Source organism: Pseudophryne corroboree, chromosome 2 (assembly GCF_028390025.1).
Source record: "Pseudophryne corroboree isolate aPseCor3 chromosome 2, aPseCor3.hap2, whole genome shotgun sequence".
In the NCBI taxonomy this organism is placed as follows: Eukaryota; Metazoa; Chordata; class Amphibia; order Anura; family Myobatrachidae; genus Pseudophryne; species Pseudophryne corroboree.
This window is the reverse complement of record NC_086445.1, coordinates 224,738,185-224,760,815: the sequence shown is the minus strand read 5'-3', so window position 1 is coordinate 224,760,815 and position 22,631 is coordinate 224,738,185. Positions and strand designations below refer to the sequence as shown.

At 42.5% G+C, this 22,631-nt stretch overlaps 1 protein-coding gene across 1 annotated transcript in view; it reads right to left on the bottom strand.

Moving 5' to 3' along the window:
* STAC3 (SH3 and cysteine rich domain 3) overlaps positions 1 to 22,362 on the bottom strand; it is a 261,936-nt gene extending 239,574 nt beyond the window's left edge. The window contains exon 1 of the mRNA XM_063952423.1: positions 22,188 to 22,362. The gene's annotated coding sequence lies outside the window, so the exon portion shown is untranslated. The remainder of the gene's footprint in view (positions 1 to 22,187) is intronic.
* Between the last annotated feature and the right edge of the window lie 269 nt (positions 22,363 to 22,631).

The following is a 22,631-nucleotide window of genomic DNA, read 5'->3' as shown; positions in this document are numbered from 1 at the left end:
ATATATATATATATATATATATATATATATATATAGTGATTCAAGTGTCGCAGTACACCATTTTGTTTCAAAAACTAAAACTGAATACTCCAGTAAGGTATGGGTGAGGTGGACTATCTTTTAGGGTAGGTACCGAACATGGGCGCCATCTTGTAATTGCCCATCTCTTCTCTAAGTCAGTATTCCCATGTTCTGCACAGTTTTTGAAACAAAAGGGTGTACTGCGGCTTTTGAATCACCCTGTATATACACACACACATATACTGTGTGTATGTATATATATATATATATATATATATATATATATATATATATAAACTCTCCATATATATATATATATATATATATATATATATATATATGTGTGTGTGTGTTGTGATCTGAACTCCAACTTATAATCCTTGAAGGAGGAGTTCGCAAAATGAATATTTGTACATCTGCTCTTATGTGGACCACCACTGGATGTTAGTGGTGTTTGAAATGTTTTATGGACAGTTATATCAATACAGTATCAGATGATCTTTTATAAATTTTAATAAATTTTGCGTATTGGAACATATTGTTTGTTTTCCTAAACAAGATTTTATTTGACATTAGGTCATTCTGTCACAAAAATAGGGTTGTTATAACAACCCCAAGGCGCCAATTACACTAATACCACTACTTTGGTTCCTCATAACAGGGAACCTAGTGTAATAAGGCAGCCGACCCTAATTATTGAATGTGATCTCTACCCTATTACTCTATTTTCATTCAGCGCAGAAAGAGGGTTTTTGTATATATATATATATAAAATTTATATAAATAAATAAAAATGTATTATATATTTTTATACAGACACGCATACATCTCTATGTCTCACACACACACACACACACACACACACACACACACACACACACACACACACACACACACTGCACACCACACACATACATGCATACATACTAACATACACAGACATACACACACATACCTGGGACCCGGCTGAGAAGAGGAGATTGGTGAATGACAGATGAATGTAATGAGTGGGACCCATTGTAGCTGCTGTGGCTAAGCATGTGTAGAGAGCTCTTCCACCTTGAGCTCCCTGCAGCAGAAAAGCTGTGATCGTGATCGCAGTAGCGGCTTCTATTGAAACGGAGACATCCTGCACCCCACAGAAGCATGGGGTGCAGGAGGGCAGCAACAGATGGCCCCTAAGAGAGGGAGGCCCAGGGTAACGTACCCCCTGTGCCCCCCCTTAATCCGGCTCTGCTGCAGGGGAGGGGGTAGTCGCTGTGCAGGGGTGCGATCGAATGTGCAGAGAGCTGCACAAACAAAAGTTTGTGCAGTCTCTGTACAGCTCAGGACTTACTCTTCCAGTGCGATGATCCGGCCAGGAGCTGACGTCAGGAACCTTCCCTTCCAACGGCTGGACACGCCTGCGTTTTTCTGGACACTCATTAAAAACGGTCAGTTGCCAACCACAAACGGCTTCTTCCTGTCAATCTTCTTGTGATCGCTGGTGCGATCACTTTCTTCGTAAAATACGTCCATCGAGCCTGCGCATTGCGGTGCATACGCATGTGCAGTTAAGACCTGATCGCACCGCTGCAAAAAAAGCTAGCGAGCGATTGGGTATGAATGACCCCCATTGTTAACTCTCTTTCTGCGAGGTACATTGGTTCCTCAGGAAAACATTGGGGTGTAAAGTGGACAATAGAAATTCGATCAAACAGAAACAGCGCTATGTATAGAAAAATATCTACTCCCCTGTTCAAATGAGCTTCTTGTAATCTTCCCAGGTGAGGATTCAATTAACATGAAAAGGAAAAAGACAAAATACAAAAAAAGATAGTGTAATACTGTTAACAATATTGCACAATATTTCAACACTTATTGGTGAATCCCTGGGATTTTTTCACCACCACTCTTTTATATACATATGTTATCGGGGTTACCCCCTAGGTAAAGCATTCACACTGGAGTGTTGATAGTATGAACTAAAGATATTAAAGTCCTATGCTGATATTCCACAATATTCTGGAGTTTCTTTGACACCTTTCTGAAGTTATCCCACCACCTGTGTAGAACTGTTCTTGGGGTTACCCCCTATTACAGAACACTCACAAGAAGGGGTTAAAGTGGATCTTGATCCAGAGGCACCAACAGGCTAAAGCTTTAGGCAGTCCTAGGATACATTTGGGCCTCCACTATAAACCCCGCCTCCAGGCACTGAGAGCTCAGTTTTGTTAACCAGTCTAATGCAGGAGCATGCAAGAGAGAAGGCACATGTTAGTCACATAGAACCACATTCTCATGACAGGAGAAGGTACCAGCGGCTAATGCCATACAAATTCATAGAAGCTAGGTGCGTCATGGTGGGCGGCCTGTGGAACCCAATGTACGTCACAGAAAGAGAGAGTTAACAATGGTAAGTCTACCATAACTCCTTTTCTGCAGCAGGATACTGTACATTCATTTCCACAGGAAAACATCGGGGATGTCCTAAAGCAGTTCCTCAAGGGAGGGGACGCGCCTTAGCGGGCATTAGAACTCGGCATCCAAAGGGAGCATCCTGGGAGGCGGAAGTATCAAAGGCATAGAATCTCACAGTCACATAGTACCATGGTAACTAAGGTTGAAAAAAAGACAATTGTCCATCGAGTTCAACCTATTTGTGGTCTCCTATGCAGTCTTATTATAGGACTAGTTATTTTTATGTTAGGACTAGTTATATTAACTATAATGCGTGCCTACGCACCATAACCCTGAATATTTTTATCCAATAGGAATTTATCTAACCCATTCTTAAAGGTGTTGACTGAGTCCACCATTACTACTCTCTCAGGCAGGGAATTCCAAACACGTATTGTACTTACTGTGAAAAAAACTTTTCGCCTCAAGATGCGGAAACTCCTCTCCTCTAACCTAAGCGAGTGACCATGTGTCCTCTGTGCTGATCTTATAGAAAACAGGTCCCTCCCAAGCTCTGTGTATTGACCTCTTATATATTTGTAGATGTTGATCATGTCCCCTCTTAGTCTCCTCTTTTCCAATGTAAACATGCCTAGCCTTGCAAGCCTTTCCTCGTATTCCAGCGTCTCCATGCCCTTCATTAGTTTGGTTGCCCGCCTCTGAACCTTTTCTAGCTCCAGGATATCCTATTTGTAATATGGTGCCCAAAATTGCACACAGTATTCAAGATGTGGCCTCACTAGTGATTTATATAATGGGAGTATAATACTCTCGTCCCTTGCATCAATTCCCCGTTTTATGCATGCTAATATCTTATTAGCCTTCTCTGCTGCACAATATAATAAACGTGTTCACTGAGGACCACGTTGCCGCCTTGCACAATTGTTCTGTGGACACGCCACGGCGGGCTGCCCAAGAAGGTCCAACAGACCGAGTAGAATGGGCTTTAATAGCAGCAGAAGCTGGGGTCCAACCTGCGCATAAGCTTGTGCAAACACCATTCTATTCCATCTGACCAAGGTTTGCGTATTCGCAGGCCAGCCACATTTGTGGAAATCAAACTGAACAAAAAGGGAATCTGACCGCCTGATATAGGCAGTCCTCTCCACAAAAATACGGAGAGTCCTTACCACATCCAAAGAACGCTCTTGGGAAGACAAGTCTGAAGTGATAAAGGCTGGCACCACCCCCTCTTGGTTAAGGTGAAAGGATGACACCACCTTAGGAAAATAACCTGCTCGAGTTCGTAGAACTGCCCAATCACGGTGAAAATTCAAATTGGGCGGACGACAGGACAAAGTGCCTAAGTCCGGCACCCGTCTTGCAGAGGCAAAAGCCAGCAAAAACAGGACCTTGGCTGTGAGCCAATTAAGGTCCGCCAACTCAAGAGGTTCAATTGGAGACTCTTGCAGGGCTTTTAGTACAACAGTCAAATCCCATTGACCCACAGGAGGGACATAGGGAGGCTGAATCCTAAGTACGCCCTGAGTGAAAGTATGAACGTCAGGTACAGATGGAATTTTTCTCTGAAACCATACCGACAAGGCAGATATGTCAACCTTGAGGAAGGCCAGTCAGAGACCTACAGTGTATGTCAAGGCCTCATTGCAGAAAAAGAGGGGGGGTTAATAGAAGCGCTCATGTCATCATAACATTGTAATGCCCTGAATAATTTTACAACCAAGGAGTCAATAGAAAATTTTAAATATATTAATTTTTCAGAAAAAAACCAATAAAAAACACTTTCTTTAAAAATCGCTCATATATAAAGCACAATGTGCTATCCCTATTTTCACCTATTTTCAGTGAAAAGCCACACTATATAGGTATAAGAAATTCACATGAGTACGGTTTATAATAATCAAATAACCAGTTAGGGCCATAAAGTTGACTAAATGACTGATTACAGTCCAAATGTAACGGGCTGTATGCAACAATCGTGAATCACAGTAGCAAAAACTGCTGTGGAATGATGTTTCCAGTTGTAATAAACACAGTTACTTTGTATATAATAGTTGCTGATGGCAAGTGCACAGGCTCTTGTATAGGATGTTAGCCGTTATGAGAGAACCTCAGTGTTCGAAGAGCTGGTGTGTAGACAACAGAGTGATTATTTACCTCTCCAAAAGGGCTGGTTAACCCGAGCGTCCTCAGGTGAGTCCAACGTGTGCCCAATCTAATGTGATGATGGAGAGTGAAGCTTGTGTGCCCGTGAGTGGCCACAGGGATCCCGCTGCCGATGATCTCCTCAATTTCCCTGGGCGTGCGCCGCCCGCTGCAGAATCACGGGAGAAGCAGGTGTGCGGCTGGCCGGCTGAGTTCAGCCGCAAGGGTCCCACTATGTGTGAGTCTCCTCCTGCTCTCCCTGGACGTGCATCGTCCGTTGATGATCAGAGGGAGAGAGGCTGATAATAAGTGGCTGGCTTGTTGCAGCTGCGTGGATCCCGTAAACCGAACGTTTCCTTTCTTAGGACGTATGTCCTAAACCCTGTAATAAATCCAGGCAGAGGCCGGTTTGCGGGCTTTCAACATAGTCTGGATAACCGCCTCTGAAATCCTTTGGCCCTCAGGAGTGATGCTTCAAGATCCATGCCGTCAAAGCCAGTCTGGCCAGGTCTGGTAAAGGCAAGTGCCCTGCACGAGAAGGTTTGGGCACTAAGGAAGTAGAAGGGGTCTCTCTGTCGATAGACCCTGCAGGTCTGAGGACCAATACCATCGAGGCCACGCTTGAGTGGCTAGGAGTAGTATTCCGTCTTCTTATTTGAACTTCCGAAGTACCCTGGGCAGGAGTGACACTGGAGTGAACACATAGGGCAGCCGAAAATTCCATGGTACCGCCAGTGCATCCATGAACGCTGCTTGAGGATCCCTGGTCCTTGATCCGACGACCGTTACCTTGTGGTTGTGTCGAGACGCCATAAGGTCTATGTCCGGTAGACCCCATTTATCCACTAGGAGTTGAAAGACTTCCGGATGAAGACTCCACTCTCTGGCATGCATGTCCTGGTGACTGAGGAAGTCCGCTTCCCAGTTTAGAACACCTGGAATGAACACTGCAGATATGGCTGGCAGATGGCGTTCCGCCCAACAAAGTATATTTGACACTTCCATCATTGCTCTGCGGCCTTGAGTGCTGCCTTGATGGTTTATGTATGCCACCTTAGTGGCATTGTCTGATTGTACTTGAACAGGCCTGTTCTGTACTAGAGGTAGGGCAAGAAATAGTGCATTGAACACTGCCCTCAGCTCCAGAATATTTATTGGAAGGAGTGATTCTTCCTTGATCCGACGACCTTGAAAAGAGTGTTGCTCCCATACCGCTCTCCATCCCCTCAGACAGGCATTCGTAGTCAGCAGAACCCAGTCGGGGACCCAGAAGGGACGGCCCCTGCTCTTGCTGGTCCTGGATTCACCAGGTCAGCGACAGGCAAACCTCTGGAGTAAAACAGATCATGTGAAATCTGATCCAATGAGGCAGGATGTCCCACTTGGACAGAATTAACCTGTATAGTGGGCGGGAATGAAATTGAGCTTACTCTACCATGTCCAAGGCCGATACCATCAGGCCAAGTACTTGCATCGTCGAGTGTATAGACACTCTAGGACAACTGAGGAAGCATCTTATCCTGTCCTGAATGTTCAGGACTTTATCTGGAAACAGAACCAGTCTTCTGACTGTGTGTCCAGGAGTGCCCTCCAGGTACACCATGATCTGAGCTGGGGCCAGTGAGGACTTCTTCCATCTGACAAGCCACCAGTGGGCTTGCAGGAATGTTAACTTCAGTTGCAAATGACAGAGGAGGACTTCATGGAAATTTGGCAGAATCATCAGGTCATCTAGATATGGCAAGATGCGGACTCCCTGGCGATGGAGATGAGTTGTCATAACAGCCATGACCTTGTGAAAATCCGAGGATCCGTACCCAGTCTAAATGGCAGAGCCTGGAATTGGAATGGAGGTTGCCATTAGCAAACTGCAGAAACCGCTGATGCGATATGGTAAAACGTATATGCAGGTATGCATCTTGTATATCCAGGGATACCATATAGTCTCCGGGTTTCCTAGCCAGTACAATGGAGAGCAGTATTTCCATATGAAACCTGGACACTCTCACAAACTTGTTCAAAGATTTGAGATTTAGTATAGTCCGGAAGGTACAGGCACATTCACTCCTGTACTCAGGAGGGAACTCACCACAGTTTGTAGAGTTTGCACCTTTAACGAATCTGAAAGGAGCGCCATAGTGCAAAACTGGTGAGGGAGACGTCTCTTGAATGGGACAGAGTAACTGTGAGAGACAGCTTCCAGTACCCATGCATCTGAAGTGGTCTTTAACCAGATCTGGGTGAACTGTAGAAGTCGGCCTCCCACCCTGGGATCCTCCAGAGGGAGGCCCGCCTCGTCATGCAACAGGCTTGTCAAGTTTTGAAGCAGGCTGCCAGGCTGCCCAGGATTGTTTGGCCTTGGGTTTTGTGGTTTTGGGAGCATGAGATTGTCTCGGGTATGCCTGACCTTTTGCATTGCCTTGCGGCCAAAAGGAACGGAAAGTGGTACCTATTGTCTTCTATGCAGAAGGATTAGTAGTGGGGGAAAAGCAGTCTTAGTGGCTGCTATCTCAGACATTATTTTATTTAGGTCTACCCCAAACATAATGTCCCCAGTGAAGGGGAGTACCTCCAAGGTCTTTTGGAGTTCAGGTCTACTTTCCATGACCTCAACCACAGTATGTGGTGAGCCAGGACAGACGTGGTCGACGCCTTGGCTGCCAATATTCCCGCCTCAAAGGACGCCTCCTGAACGTATCAGGTGGTGGTGGAATTGTGAGACGGGTTTTCTGGTATTGTCAGATACAGTATATCCTCGGGCAGCTCTTCATCTAATGCCTGAACCCATGCCTCATACTGCAGCCCAGGAGGCAGCTATACTAGATCTGTGAATGGCTCCAGTAAGGCAGTATATAGACTTTAGGCATCCCTCAACACGCTTATCTGTTGGTTACTTCAGTGAGGTGACAGTGGTGACAGGAAGAGTGAATGACACCACAAGGCGGGTGACGTGAGAATCCACCAGCGGTGGAGTTTCCCATTGATACATAACTCTGCAGGGAGAGGATAGCAAGTCAAGGCCCGTTTTTGGCAGAGAATTTCCTCCCTGGATTAACCAGAGTTTCCGTCTGATGTCCACAAAATGATCAGAATGGGTTAATATAGTTTAACCACCTTCTGCTGTTTAAGCTTATCAGTTTTCTTTGCCACAGTAGTGGAATTCTCCTCATTAAGAAAATGCTTATTAGCATCCACTAAGGCAGGGACATCAATCTGCAATGGAGAATCCTCATCAGTAACACAGGATTCAGTGTCTGACAGGACCGTATGCTCCCACTCCTCTTCAGATGAAGCATCGGAGAGGATTTTGGATTGCGAAGAGGAAGCAGCCCGCTTAGAGGACCCAAAGACACGGGAGTGACCTGGTGTAGGTTTCTGTCTAACCAAAGACTGATATATTGCTGCAGTTGGTTAGACAATTTTTCCGCCCAAGGCGGATTAACCATAGGGACAATATGAGGTGCAGTGCACCGTTGGTCCCATAGGGGGCACTATGCAATTCACCAGTGTACCCAGTAGGTTGGTGACGCAGGCCTGGGTGCTCCATTGCATGAGCTGTGGACTGACTGGGAGGTGTATGACATTTAGTACACAGACCGTCATATAACACTTCCCCCTCTGGTAAATACCTGGAGCATGCTCTGCGTGATACAGGAACTTCCACTGATTTACTGCCCTTTCTGTTAGACATTATTGTGCATATGTATTAAGCCTGGAGAAGTGATAAAGCAATAATAAGTGGAAGGTGATCACGCACCAGCCAATCAGCTCCTAACTGCCATTTTACAAACCCGTAATGACTGGCTGGTGCTTTACCACCTTCCACTTATCACTGCTTTATCACTTCTCCGGGATTAATACATCTGCCCCTATGTGAGAATGCAACAACAGAGTGACTAAATACGATATTGCCAGACAAAGTACAACACCTGCGAATAAATCCAGCACTACTGTATGTGACTGAGTACACAGTAGAATATACATATTGGATAAATACTGTGACGCACCACTATATTAGCAGACCTAGACACACCTAGCCTCTTAGGGTACGGAATATAGTGACAGTTATATCTGGGAAACACTGAGAGTGAAACCACACAGCAGATATAGGCACTCACAGTCATAGGCAATGCAGAAATTATCATAATAAAGCTGCACTGAACTAGTTTGGGACCAGAAGTATTTTGGATATCTGATATTTCCGTATTTTGGAATAATTGCATACCGTAATGAAATATCATAGCGATGGGACCCAAGTCTAAGCACACAATGCATTTATGTTTCATATACACCTTATACACACAGCCTGAAGGTCATTTAATACAATATTTTTAATAACTTTGTGTATTAAATAAAGTTTGTGTACATTGAACCATCAGAAAACAAAGGTTTCACCATCTCACTCAAAAAATTCTGTATTTCGGAATATTTGGATATGGGATACTCATACCTGTATATATATATATATATATATATATATATTTCTTAAAACACAGCACGGTCCTAGGCCGGAGGTGAATATCAGAATACTCGCGCAATATATTCTGTGACAGGTACACTTTTTCTTAACTAGTGCTGTCTGTATAAAGACATGTAGAATACTCATGTGTTTGTAAAGTCACAGCGCTAAGTGCTAATTACAGCATGCTGACAGTAAAGCAATACTTCAGTTATTTACAAGAAAAGCTGTCTTTGGATTATTATTAAGCACCTAGACACTGAACCAATACACCCCTTTATTGAGCTAATTACCCCATATCCTCAATGTGCAAAAATATAAATTTTAACATTACGAATTTATATTTAAAATATTTACCACATAAGCATTTAAAATGTGAAAACTATGCCCCATAATCTAGAGCCTGGGATGAGCATTAAAACATCATGGGGCCAAGTTATTATTTTTGGCCTAAATAAAATATTTTCTTTTGTCACCTCTCATGACAATAGGAACTACTTTGCAAGGTCAATTTAGCAAACAAAAATTGCAGTGGCAGCTGAGAGATTTTGAGCTCCGTAGTGATTAGCGTAGTCTTACTGGTCGCACGGCTTGTCACTGCAGAGTGCTTCCAGTAGCAGATTTAATGACAGAATGATGATGATGATGATGATGATGATGATGATAATAATAAATGTAGGAATAATAAAGTTAACAATTTTGGGGGGGAATTTAAATAGATGTATTTAACAATAGAAAAAAGTTGTGATCTTACTAATGAAGCATTTATTCCTACACCGCATCCCACTATTTATATCCTGAGATGGTGACAGAGATTGAAGGACGGCCTCAGCACTTGTATCGGTTCTTGTTAAATTGCAGTTACTTACTGTAGCTTTGCACGGGGAAGCTACGAATGGAGAGGAATACTGTTCGTGAAACATGGCAATTGCCACCACCAGCAATAAGTAGCCCTTCTTGATAGTTATCAAATTGCCACTCCCCCAAGCCTTTAAAACCATTAAATATTATTCTCTGAAAACCTATGTCACCAAATTTGTAATTCACAATAAATAGGTATTACTTTCAGCTAAAAAATATGAATACCACCAACATGGATCAACACAGTGCTTGGTATAACACACTCTTCGTGATTATTTGTGGCACATCCATTTCAAACTATAGTAATGAACAAATTCATAATCATTAACAAATATTATAAAATGCTAATGAAGAAACTAAGAGGTCGATTCAATCGTTCTGTGGGTACCCAAGCGTATTGGGCACCCACCGGGTCTATTGTTGCCCCCGTTGGGCGCGAATGCCCTGTATGCACATCCATTACTACTGGGATTAGCCGCACAAAGCAGCTAAACCTGTCTAATATACAGGTTAGGGTGCTCAAACCCACATCTCAGGAGGCTGTGAGCTGAAATGTGTCTCACCGGCTGCATATGTGCCCGAACAGAGCAACAATTGAATTGCTCCGTTGGGCACCATCTAGTGGTGGCCGGGGGGGGACACCAACAATTTAATTCCTTCCTAGCTGTTTATAAATCAATGTTGATAAATGAGTGAAATTTAGTGATCAATCTTGGTCATATTTTTAAATTATACGTTACAAATCATAACCACATAATGTTGGCTGCTTTAGGGCATTTCTGCCATAACACAATTCATGTCGCACATTCAGTATAATATAGGAAGTCAGTAGGTTTGCATTAAACTTGTTTTGTTCCTCTGTCTGAAAGGCATTTTGTGTACCTGTATCTGCTACTGAACAGAAAAAGGCAAAATGGATGCTTGATGGAGTATGAATGCATTCTGTATTACTGTAATTTTACCCTGCATTGCCCCAAGTTTTTTGAAGGACACGTGATTTAGGGATTCGTGATCATTATTTTAAAATTCCATCTGCCCTACAGTTTGTTTATTTCAACAGTAGTTGAACAGGAAAACACAACTATCTCAGCATGATAGCTGCCAATTGCTCACTTACCACCACCATTAATTGCATCTAATAACTAACAACGGACAGTCAGGGGAAAAAAAGAGAAATGGACTAGACCGGGAGATCCTGAGGTTTGGACCACAAACCCGAAATATAGCTAAAGACCCCACCTGTGAGGGGCAGCAAAGTGCATTGGTCGTAAATTATGCTAAAATAATCTGTACGCAAAAATATACGTTATGGTAAGAACTTACCATTGATAACAGTATTTCTCCTATGTCCACAAGTTTCCACAGGATAACATTGGGATATGCTGGAGCGACAGCGGATTGGCACCAAACGTTCACAAGCTTTTTGGCCTCCCGGGATGCACCAGGCTCATCCATATAATCCCGCCCACCGCTCAGTCAAATCAGTTGTTTCCAAAGCATTTAGGCAGGAGCATTGTGTAGAACCCTATTCAGGCGAGAAGAACACACATGCACACCCTTCCACGCAAGAGGGAAGAGGTTAGTGAGTATAAAGATTCTCAAATCAGGTGCGTCAGGGTGGGATCCCTGTGGAAACCTGTGGACATAGGAGAAATACCATTATCAACGGTAAGTTCTTACCATAATGTATATTTTTCTCGGCAGGGTCCACAGGTTATCCACAGGATAACATTGGGACTTCCCAAAGCAATTTTCAGTGGTGGGGATGCTCCTGATTAGACAGGAGAACCTTTCGCCCGAATTCAGCATCATGAGAGGCAAAAGTATCCAAGGCATAATGTCTAATGAATGTGTTAATGGAAGACCATGTGGCTGCCTTACATATCTGTTCTGCTGAAGCACCATGTTGTGCTGACCATGAAGGACCTACCTTACGTGTAGAGTGAGCAGAGACATTAGCCGGAACAGGGAGATCAGCTCGAGAGTATGCTTCTGAAATCGTCATTCGAAGCCATCTTGCTAGCGTCTGTTTAGTAGCAGGCCATCCCCTCTTGTGAAATCCGTAGAGAATGAAGAGAGAATCTGTCTTTCTGATGGCACTGGTACGATCTACATAGATTCTTAATGCACGGACTACGTCCAGCGACGCTTCTCCCGTAGACAGTCCCGATACCTGAAGAGCCGGGACTACAATTTCATCGTTAAGGTGAAACTTCGAGACCACCTTTGGGAGATAACCAGACTTAGTTCTGAGAACTGCTTTATCTGGATAAAAAAATCAGAAAAGGAGACTTACACGACAGCGCTCCTAAATCTGATACTCTTCTAGCTGATGCCATAGTCAGTAGAAAGAGTACTTTAGCTGTTAACCATTTAAGATCCACTTTCTTAAGTGGTTCAAATGGAGCCCTAGAAGGGCTTTGAGGACCAGACTTAAATCCCAAGGTACTGCAGGAGGCACAAAAGGTGGTTGAATGCGCAGCATTCCCTGGAAAAAAGTACGCACATCCTGCAAAGTGGCAATTTTCTTTTGAAACCATACAGTCAATGCTGAAACTTGAACTCACAAGGATGCCACCTTCAAACCCTTATCCATTCCTGCCTGAAGGAAATCTAAGATTCTGGATACTCTGAAAGATTTTGGATCCATACTTCTTTCACTGCGCCATATTCGGTGATAAATGCGAGCAGCTGAGGGTTTCCTTACTCTAAGCATTGTTTGAATTACCTGCTGTGATAAACCTCTAGACTTCAGGATAGAGGTTTCAACAGCCACGCCGTCAAAGACAGCCGATCCAGATGCCTATGATAACAGGGACCCTACATTAGTAGATCTGGGCATTGAGGGAGCAGAATTGGAGCATCCATCGACATCCTCTGCAGATCTATGTACCAATGCCTTCTGGGCCAAGCCGGAGCTATTAGAATCACGGCACTCTTTGCTTGTTTTATTTTCCTCACCACCCTGGGTATCAGGACGATTGGAGGAAACAGATAAGCCAGATGAAATTCCAATTTCACTGACAGTGCGTCCACAAGGATCGCTCCGGGTTCTTATGTTCTTGACCCGTATGCCAGAACTTTGTTGTTCAGACGGGACGCCATGAGATCTATCTCTGGCAACCCCCACTTGTCTACTAGAGTCTGAAATACTTCCGGGTGTAGAGCCCATTCGGTTGCTCGAATGGTGTGTCGACTGAGGAAATCCGCTTCCCAGTTTAGGACTCCTGGAACGAACACTGCGGACAATGCTGGAAGATGGAGTTCTGCCCACTTTATGTGACTTACCTCCTTCATTGCTCTTTGGCTGCGAGTTCCCCCCTGAGGTACGCTACTGCCGTTGCATTGTCCGAGCGGATCTGGACTGGTTTTCCTTGCAGAATGTCCTTTGCCTGAATCAGTGCCATGTATATGGCCCAGAGTTCCAACAGATTTATTGGCAGGCAACTTTCTTCTGTGGTCCATTGTCCCTGGAACCATGATTTCCCGGACACTGCTCCCCAGCCCTGGAGACTGGCATCAGTTGTCAGGATCTTCCAATCTGATATCCAAAAGGGTCTCCAATTGTCTAGATGGGATGTCTGTAGCCACCAGGCTAACAACCTTTTTACCTTTACTTTTATTGTCTGATGCACTCCATTCCATTTGGTCAGAATCAGATGTTGCAAAGGTCTTGAGTGGAATTGTGCATATTCCACCATGTCGAATGTTGACACCATCAACCCCATCACTCGCATTGTTTGACTGTGCAACAATTCCTGAGTCATTAATTGAACCTTGGATATCTTTTCCACAGGTAAAAATATTTTCTGCAGACTTGAATCCAATACCGCCCCTAAGTGAATCATCCGTTGTGACGGAATCAGAGACGACTTTGCCCAATTTATGAGCCATCCGTGTTTCTGTAGACAAGTTATTGTCTGTTGGAGATGGCTCAAGAGCAATTCCTGGGATTGTGCCAGGATTAAAAGATCGTCGAGGTATGGAAAAATTCTTATCCCCTGCTTGCGGAGATAAGCTGCCATAACCACCATGATCTTGGTAAATATTCTGGGGGCTGTGGCTAACCCAAAGGGTAAGGCCTGGAATTGAAAATGTTGCTGGAGAATTACGAACCTGAGGTAACACTGATGGGACAATGCTATCGGCACATGCAGGTAAGCATCCTGTATATCCAGAGATACCATGTAATCCCCTGGTACCATGGGGGAAATATAGAATTCCCCCCAAAAAATGGGATTCCTATTACCCTTTTCCAACTGGGGACTGTTTAAAAAGAGAAGTGCCTCCTAAGGTAGATACACACATCATTCGACTAGTGCGAAAATCTATTTTACCCTTGCCATCTACATCATTAAATGATGTCACAGACAGAAGAGTGGATGGTTTTTTGAAAAACATATTTTCTCTGTCAGGGGCAGTCATAAGGCCTGCTATGGCCTCAGCCTGGATGGCAAAAGCAGTAGTTGAATGGGCTGAAGAATTGGAAAATGGGCTCTCAGCACCTACTAGGGAGCAGGAGTCTCATATTACCTATATGAGGATATGGGTACGATTGCTTCTAAAGCATCAGCCTTAACGGTAGCTGCTCGCAGAGCATTTTGGGTACGTACATGGAAAGCTGATTCAGAATCCAAAAAGGTTCTGGAAGCTTTGCCTTTTGTTGGGAACATTCTTTTTGGTAAGGAATTGACAGATATTCTGGAGTCAGAAGCTGAATCCAAGAAGGTCAGGTTTCCTGCCAGTTATAATCCTAAGCCTAAAGGCTCGGGATTTCGACCATTTCGGTGGCAAGGTAAAACAAAAGGTAAAAATGAATCAAAGCAAACCCAGTACAATATGTCTGGTAAAGCAAGGAAGCAGTGGGCCACTAGCCAGCTTCCAAACCAGAACAGAAACCGTCAGCCTGGTGGTGCGGGCCTCCACTTGGGGGACTCCAAGGTAGGGGGCCGTCTTCTTCAGTTTGCACACATATGGCAGCAGTCGACAACAGACGCTTGGGTGCAAGAAGTGGTATCTCTGAGTTATGTTTTCCCTTTCAAGAAGCAGCCTCCTCGAAGGTTTTTTTTGTACTAGCCCATCTCTGGCGAAGGCCAGGGCCCTGCAAGAAGCAGTTCAGGAATTGCTTCAGTCTGGGATAATTATTCCAGTACCCCAGGCACAACGGGGGCAGGGTTTTCACTCCAACCTATTTTTGGTCCAGAAGCCAAATGGGTCGTTTCGGCCCATCCTCAATCTCAAAATGTTAAACAAATACATTTGGGTCCCAAGGTTCCACATGGAGACATTACGCTCCATAGTTTTGGCCATGGTACCAGGGGAGGCTTGCTGGGATTTGTAGTACTGCTACTAAAAACAATATTCACATTTTTTTCACAAGGCTATCAGCCCCCCATCTGCCGCCCTTGGATGGGGGGGGACAGCCTCGGGCTTCACCCCTGGCCCTTGGGTGGCTGGAGGGGGGACCCCTTGATTTAAGGGGTTCCCACTCCTCCAGGGTACCCCGGACAGGGGTGACTAGTTGGGTATGTAATGCCAGGGCCACCGGGACCAGTATAAAAATGTCCCCCGGCTGTGGCATTATGTACCTGGCTAGTGGAGCCCGGTGCTGGTTTCAAAAATACGAGGGACCCCTACGCTTTTTGTCCCCCGTATTTTTGGAATCAGGACCAGGCGCAGAGCCCAGTGCTGGTTGTTGAAATATGGGGGAACCCCTGACATTTTTCCCCCCATATTTTTTCAACCAATACCGGCTCAAAGAGCCCGAGGCTGGTTTTGCTTCCCACTGATAAACATGCACAGATCTCATCGATCCGTGCATGCCTATCAGAACACGGTAAAAAAAAGCAGGTCTGTTTTAAATCTGCTTTTTTTTGCGATTTGTATTTTTTCACGGCAGTGTTTGGCTATTGCCGGCAGTGTTCGTGAAATACACTTTTTAGTAAATTACAGAGTTGTATCAAAAAACAGTCGTATTTGACCGATGGTGTATTCATTCGTATTTTTTTTCTTTGACTTCCAAAAAAATACGAATGCCCTCATCACTGCCGAGATTTGAGTTTAGTAAATTCCCGAGATGACACTTTGAAGAAAAAACATCTCAGTCAAAATCTGGAGCTTAGTAAATATACCCCATGGAGTCATCATCCGTTACATCATCCTGTGTAGCCTGTGAATTTGATGATATATTTACCTTTGGTTTATCAGCTTGTTGACTTGTAGAAGCTGTAGGGGCTATACCATAAGATCGGAGCTGCATGTATGGGTTAATAGTGTACCCTATTCCTGCGGTTGAAGCTGCAGGGACCAACCTGTCAGCTATACCAGATAGGGTTTGTGCAAATATGGCCCAAGGTGGATCCATTTGTTGTTGAACAGGGATCTGCCTTGTAATCTGCTGAAACGAAAAACAATTTGCACATAACCCCTCATTTGCCAAAGATTGAGTTATTAACCCCACCTTGCAGGATAAACATGTTTGGAGTGTTGGTGTTACTGTTAATGTAACCTTGTCACCTTTGCCGCTCTTAGACATGATAAACAATCAGCTTTTCCACAGTATACTACACAATCTGCGACTGAAAACACATTATATGTATAAAAGTGATATCAATTTGACCCCATCCAAGCACCAGCATTGAGGTTCAGAAAAAACACTGACAAACATAAAGTCAGCAATCACACTAGCAGTCAGCCACATGTTATATATTAGTCATATGAGCATATTATCAACTATAAACACATTTGAAATATGTAGGCGTACATTTACTGTTTCCTGTACTATACAGTTATTTTAATGTATTCAGACGCAATTGCGGAGAAAACCACAGTATTGTACAAAAGTCATATGCAACAGGCACTAAACTTAACTATTCATACTAACAACAGTAGATAGAAATTTAGTGCTGTATAACCCTTACTCAGTAGAGTGGGATACAGGGAGACACACCCCACTTCCAGGATCGATCAATACGTTTAGCAACCGCTGAGTGGATCCAGACGCTACTAGTGTACACTGCCGCTCCTGTAATTTTTAATGGACACAGACGCTCAGTGTCTGCGACCCAGTCTCTTAGCGGTAAACCTTAGTGTATACAGACGCAGCGGCCTATGCTGCGGCCGAGTCCCCTCGTGGTAGTGTCTGAGACGGAAGTGAGGTAATCAGTTCATGGCGGGAGACGCACGGAAACTGGTCATGAACTGGGGGGAGGGGCAACCAGGAGAGTGTCTGACTCCCCACTACTGACATCAACCCTAGGGATCGCAGCCTCAAACTAATCCTGGCGCCTTATGATCCCTAAAGCCTAGCGCTAGAGCACCCGTGGTGGTGGTGCGCCAGCTACTGTTTGGTAGTCTCCTCCTAAAACAGTGCGGCTGTGTCCGTATTCCCCTTCTAAGTGGAACCGATGCCTTACCTTCTCCCCGTGCTCTGGCCACAGCCTGGTAATGTCTGCTGAACCTGCTAGTAACATTCGACACACACACCCGTCGAGACAGCACCTGTACCGTGGGTAAGCGTTGTTGCGACCCGGCGGAGAGTTGTTGGAGCGACTCTTTCCAATATGCGTGTAAGACGCTGTTAGAAAGATCACTCAAAAACATAGTAAGACTATAAAAATAAATTAAATAAAGCTCAGGGTTGCCAGAACACAGCAGCCCTGTGACCATGGTCCGGCTCCTGCCGCACCAAACAAAAAACTGATTTGACTGAGTCGTGGGTGGGATTATATGGATGAGCCCGGTGCATCCTGGGAGGCCAGAAAGCTTGTGATCGTTTGGTGCCAATCCGCTGTCGCTACAGCATATCCCAATATTATCCTGTGGATAACCTGTGGACCCTGCCGAAGAAATCCCATATTTCTACCCATACCGTATGTTCTGGTTGCCAAGAGTACATTAGTTGCACACCACTTGTTCACATGTTGTAGACATATTTTATGTGCAGTAAAATGCATCAATTAAATTAAAAAAGTTCCTAATTTATAAAAAAAACAACCCTAAATCTAAATGTATGGAAAAAAAATTCTCTTAAATATACTCACATTAACCATCATTAATGTCAGAGTGACAACAAAGCACCAATCACCGAATCATTCACAAACAGCAAAGCAGAAGTGGTTCACTAGTCATCATCAACATGACCTGGTGTTTGCACCTGCTTTGACCACCTGCAAATAATGCAGCTTTCTCAGACATATGAGCATCTTTTTCCTATTTTGCATTTGTTTAAAATTGTGCAAACATCCTCTTATTGTGCACAGTCTACATGAGAACACCCCCATCCCTCCCAACCAGGCGTAAGTGGCAGAGACATGCATGGGCACATATCAATGTGCACACTAGCCATGTTTAGGTCAAGATACCCGGTGCCAGCTACAGTAATACTCTGCAAGTATGCACAAGGCTAATTACATGGCAGAAAACATTGTTCAATTGCTAATACTTATGAGCAGTTTCTTGAACCCAACTCAAGAAACCTGCCAAAATATAACACAGCACAGAGATCAAGTAGTGTATTTGTTGCAGCACCTCAGTTGTCCACATGGAGAGCAGTAATGAGCAGTAATGAAAGCAACTCAGAGGCTGCTGCGGGGAAAGGGAAATCGAAACCATCTGAAATGAGGACACTCCCTGTTTTATTTATTTTTACACAAGTTACTCTAAATAAAGCTCAGTTGGGGCATTCCACAGACTCCTCTAGCTCCCAAAGATAATCCAGCAGCTCGTTCTTCCCTGGCATTTTATGGTTACATAGATGTTAAATATTTTAATAAGAATTCTTCATTTAAACTCATATGTGATAACAGATATACACTACATTGTACACAACTTACATCAAGTTCAGTATAAATCGCACTCCGCTCAGACACAAATAACATTAACTACATACACTGCTCCCACTAAGGATTATAGGAAAGTACTATTTTGGATGACAGCGTAACTGTAGACTCCAAGATATTAAAAACCATGTTTGATGGATTGACAACAGCTGTACCATGTCTGTACCATTTACACAGTGACATTAACCCATCCTGTTTCATAAGGTCTAGCAGCCAACCAGGATACAGCGCAATGTTATTCCCACCTTTTATTGTTCTTCATTGAACACCATAAGTGTATATGAAATTTATTTACCATTTCTCTACCAAAAGAAAAAATATTCCTTGCACAAAATGTATAAGATTAATTATATCATGTTACTTTTTTTTTTGCTATGTTCAATGAGGCATATGGCATAATCCCGTACAATGAAGCTCACGTCTATCTGTAAAGTATCTGGCACCTCCCACTGTTGCCAGGATGCAGTAATACGTCATCCACAGACATCAATACAGCAGTGGTCGAACCAGCTCTGAAACTGGTACAGACGTTTTTCTCTTACCCATCAATAATCTATGTACAAAGCATAGTTCAGATGAAGTCCTATAATATAGAATTCAACCACAGTGACGTACTTGGGATATTCAGGGGTACATGATTTTTTTTTTCTAATGGTGGGGTGCTGCGGGGCATTCAGATGAGGATAGGAAAAGCAGTGTCCTAGGAGTGTTTATCACCATGCATCATAGCAGATCCTGATAATAAAATTGAAAATGCTTTCCCGTATCCCTGTGAAAGTTAGCATATGTGAACTACGGTTTATCAATTTAAACATTAATCTAAATTGTAGTATGTAAGAATTATATTTGTTCAATTCACTATATTCTCATTTTTTTCAACTAAGTTTATAACACATTTATTGCATATATATATATATATATATATATATATATATAGTGGCACTTAAACATTTTGTATAATAACAATTGTGAGAATTCTATTTGTTATAGTAATTATTTTCTTATTTCTTTACAGCAAATTTATTGCTTTTATAAAGTGGCACTGAAATGTTTTATATAATAGCAATTATATTCATTACAAATGTATTGCTTCACAAATGCCAAGGGTACTAACACCACAAATGGGCTGCCAGGGGATACATAGGTGATAACGATACCCCTTATAGACCAAGCCTCCGACCTGGGATATTGCCGGAAAAACCCGGGCCTGGCATGGTGTGAAAGGGACAACCTGCGTTGTGTAATCCAGGTAGTCTTCATTATGAAAGCAGGACCTGGATCATCCGACCCAGGTCATGCTAAAAGTATGCAGAGACCCGGATCACATGCGCTCTGAGATGATGTCACTGTTTTAAGCAGCTGGACCGGAACTTTGATCAGAAAGCAGTATGATTAAGAGTCATTGTTCTACTGGACCCTAGAGCTTGTAATGCCTAAATTTAAATGTCCTGTAGTACAGTTAGCATTAAGTTGGCAAGTCTGCCAGTAAAAGCCAACACTCATCCCCTCTGTCCCTCAACATCTCCAAATTGTTTACAAATATAACAAAGGTTAACTTACAACTTAAAGTTGCTTTAAATGGGGAGGATCAGGCCATATGAACAAAGTAAGCTTTAACTTTGTACCTAGAGCATAAGGACTGTTGTACAAGTAGACTAACGGCTGCAGTCATCAGCAAACTCTAGGCATGAAGCTTTGTAGGCATATGATAGACAAGAAGCTGTATGAGCATCAAAAGAGACATGTAACACACTTGCAACTAATCACGTTATTAATGGCCTATTATAGCAGGTGTGTAATAAAACTTGCTCATTAGGTGTATCCTATTTGTTCATTGTTTTTATTTTCCTCTACGTAAGAGATAGAACATCTTTCTCCAGGGAATTGCCTCTTTTGTACATTTGTATATAAGCCTGCCCTATTGGAGGCTGAACTAACAGGAGCAACTGACTTGTAATAGTCAAACTATGAGAGGAATTCAGAAGAGTAAAGCTGACGTTTGAAATGTATTTAAACTCATTCTTGTTTAAGTGTGAAATCACAATAACATACTGTATGCATTGCCGACATAAGTCAGCATTATTGACTAAAGTTATTTTTTTCTAATAAAATCGTTTTTCAATAAAATGTATTACTCTCCAGAAAAGATCATAAATCAAGCCTTTGGAATTTTTTTTTTTTAGACCAGAAAATTCAATAAAATTACTCAATTATATTTTTTTAAATCACATTTCCATTTCAATAATGTTTAGTTCACCATATAAATAACTCGAACATTATTAATAAGCATTAGAATTCAGAGATCTACAGACTATAGAAGCAAAAGGAGTGTTCTAATGTATGTAACACATTAAATGCCAAAGCTGATTAAACTAATGTATGAAAACATTTAATTCTATAGGTGTAACCAAACGATGACAACACTGTGAATGAATATACTATTGTTAATGAAAAATAAATAATAAAAATAAAACTTCTCAAGGGCGTGTTATTTTGTACAATAAAGTGTTGGATCTCATCGCACCCTCCCAAATAAATGGGAGGAAATAAAGTAACTTGTCTAACGAATTATTAGTACAAAATGTTTGGATCTGTATTCATTTTTAATGATGAACAAAAACCTGCCCTCTGGACATTTCTATATTACAATACAAAATAAAAAATTGATCACGGATGCGCTAACTATGAATAGCAGCCTATGAGAAAAGATGGTGCCTCACAAATTCACCACAATAATCACAAGAGATATAGATATTTTTTTTTTCCCCACAATGGCGCATATCATTTAAATATTTGAAGAAAAGTCCTTACTCCAATTGACTGTGAGAATGGAAAAAGGTCCAAAATCCACTTCATGACAAAAGGGATTTTGGACCTTTTTCCATTCTCACAGTCAATTGGAGTAAGGACTTTTCTTCAAATATTTAAATGATATGCGCCATTGTGGGAAAAAAAAAATATCTATATCATTTCTATATTACATTCAAAGAATGCTTTCTTGTAATTTGTTGATAACTGCCTACTCATCAAGTTCCCAACATTCCAATGATCTATTAGTAAAAAAACATACAGTATGTGATCTCTTTTCAACCATATTATATTATAGCAACACATTGCGGCATTTATAGAATAATTACTAAATAATTTCACCATTTCTACAAGTTACAACCATTTGGATCTTTCTTCAGTTTGATCTTATAGATCATTTATGACAGCAAGAGCAGCATTTGTTCCAATTATTCCAGGTAATTATAGTTGTATACTCATTTATAGTAAACTAAAATGTAATTAAACAATTATTACTTTTTTCAATTATTTAGTTCTTCACAGTTTAACATGACAGCCATTTCTGCTGAACTGTGGCCAAAGCTATAGGTGTAAATAATCTATAACACGAACCTAGAATTACATTCATGTCAGTGGTGGCCTTAAAAGGAAAATGTTTAGGAACCGTCCCTTACCTGTGTTTTCCAAGTGAAAGTCCACTAGGTACTTTATCTTCAGAAGATGTTAGTACAGCCAAGGATCTGTGGATACAGAGATCAGACCTTCATTCCTCCCTGATAGCAACCGATAAACTGCTCCTTGAATGAGGAGGAATGACAAGTGTAGAGGTGACAGGACAGCTGAGATGTTCAGGCTGACACAGGGAAATCGGAGACTTTATAAGCCCAGTAACATGGCTGCTGTAGGCCCAATAAAGAATTACAGAGGGTGGAGATAAAAAAAAAAGTGCCATACATGAATTAGGGGAATTGTTTCATTCATATGGTTTGCTGAAGACTAAAAAGATTACATTTTGCTTAATTGAATTATATACAGTATAAACCCCAAATTTAGGTCTACTCTAAATATTGCAGCTTACATTCTTTACATTCTGCCTGAACCATAGAACATTCTAAATA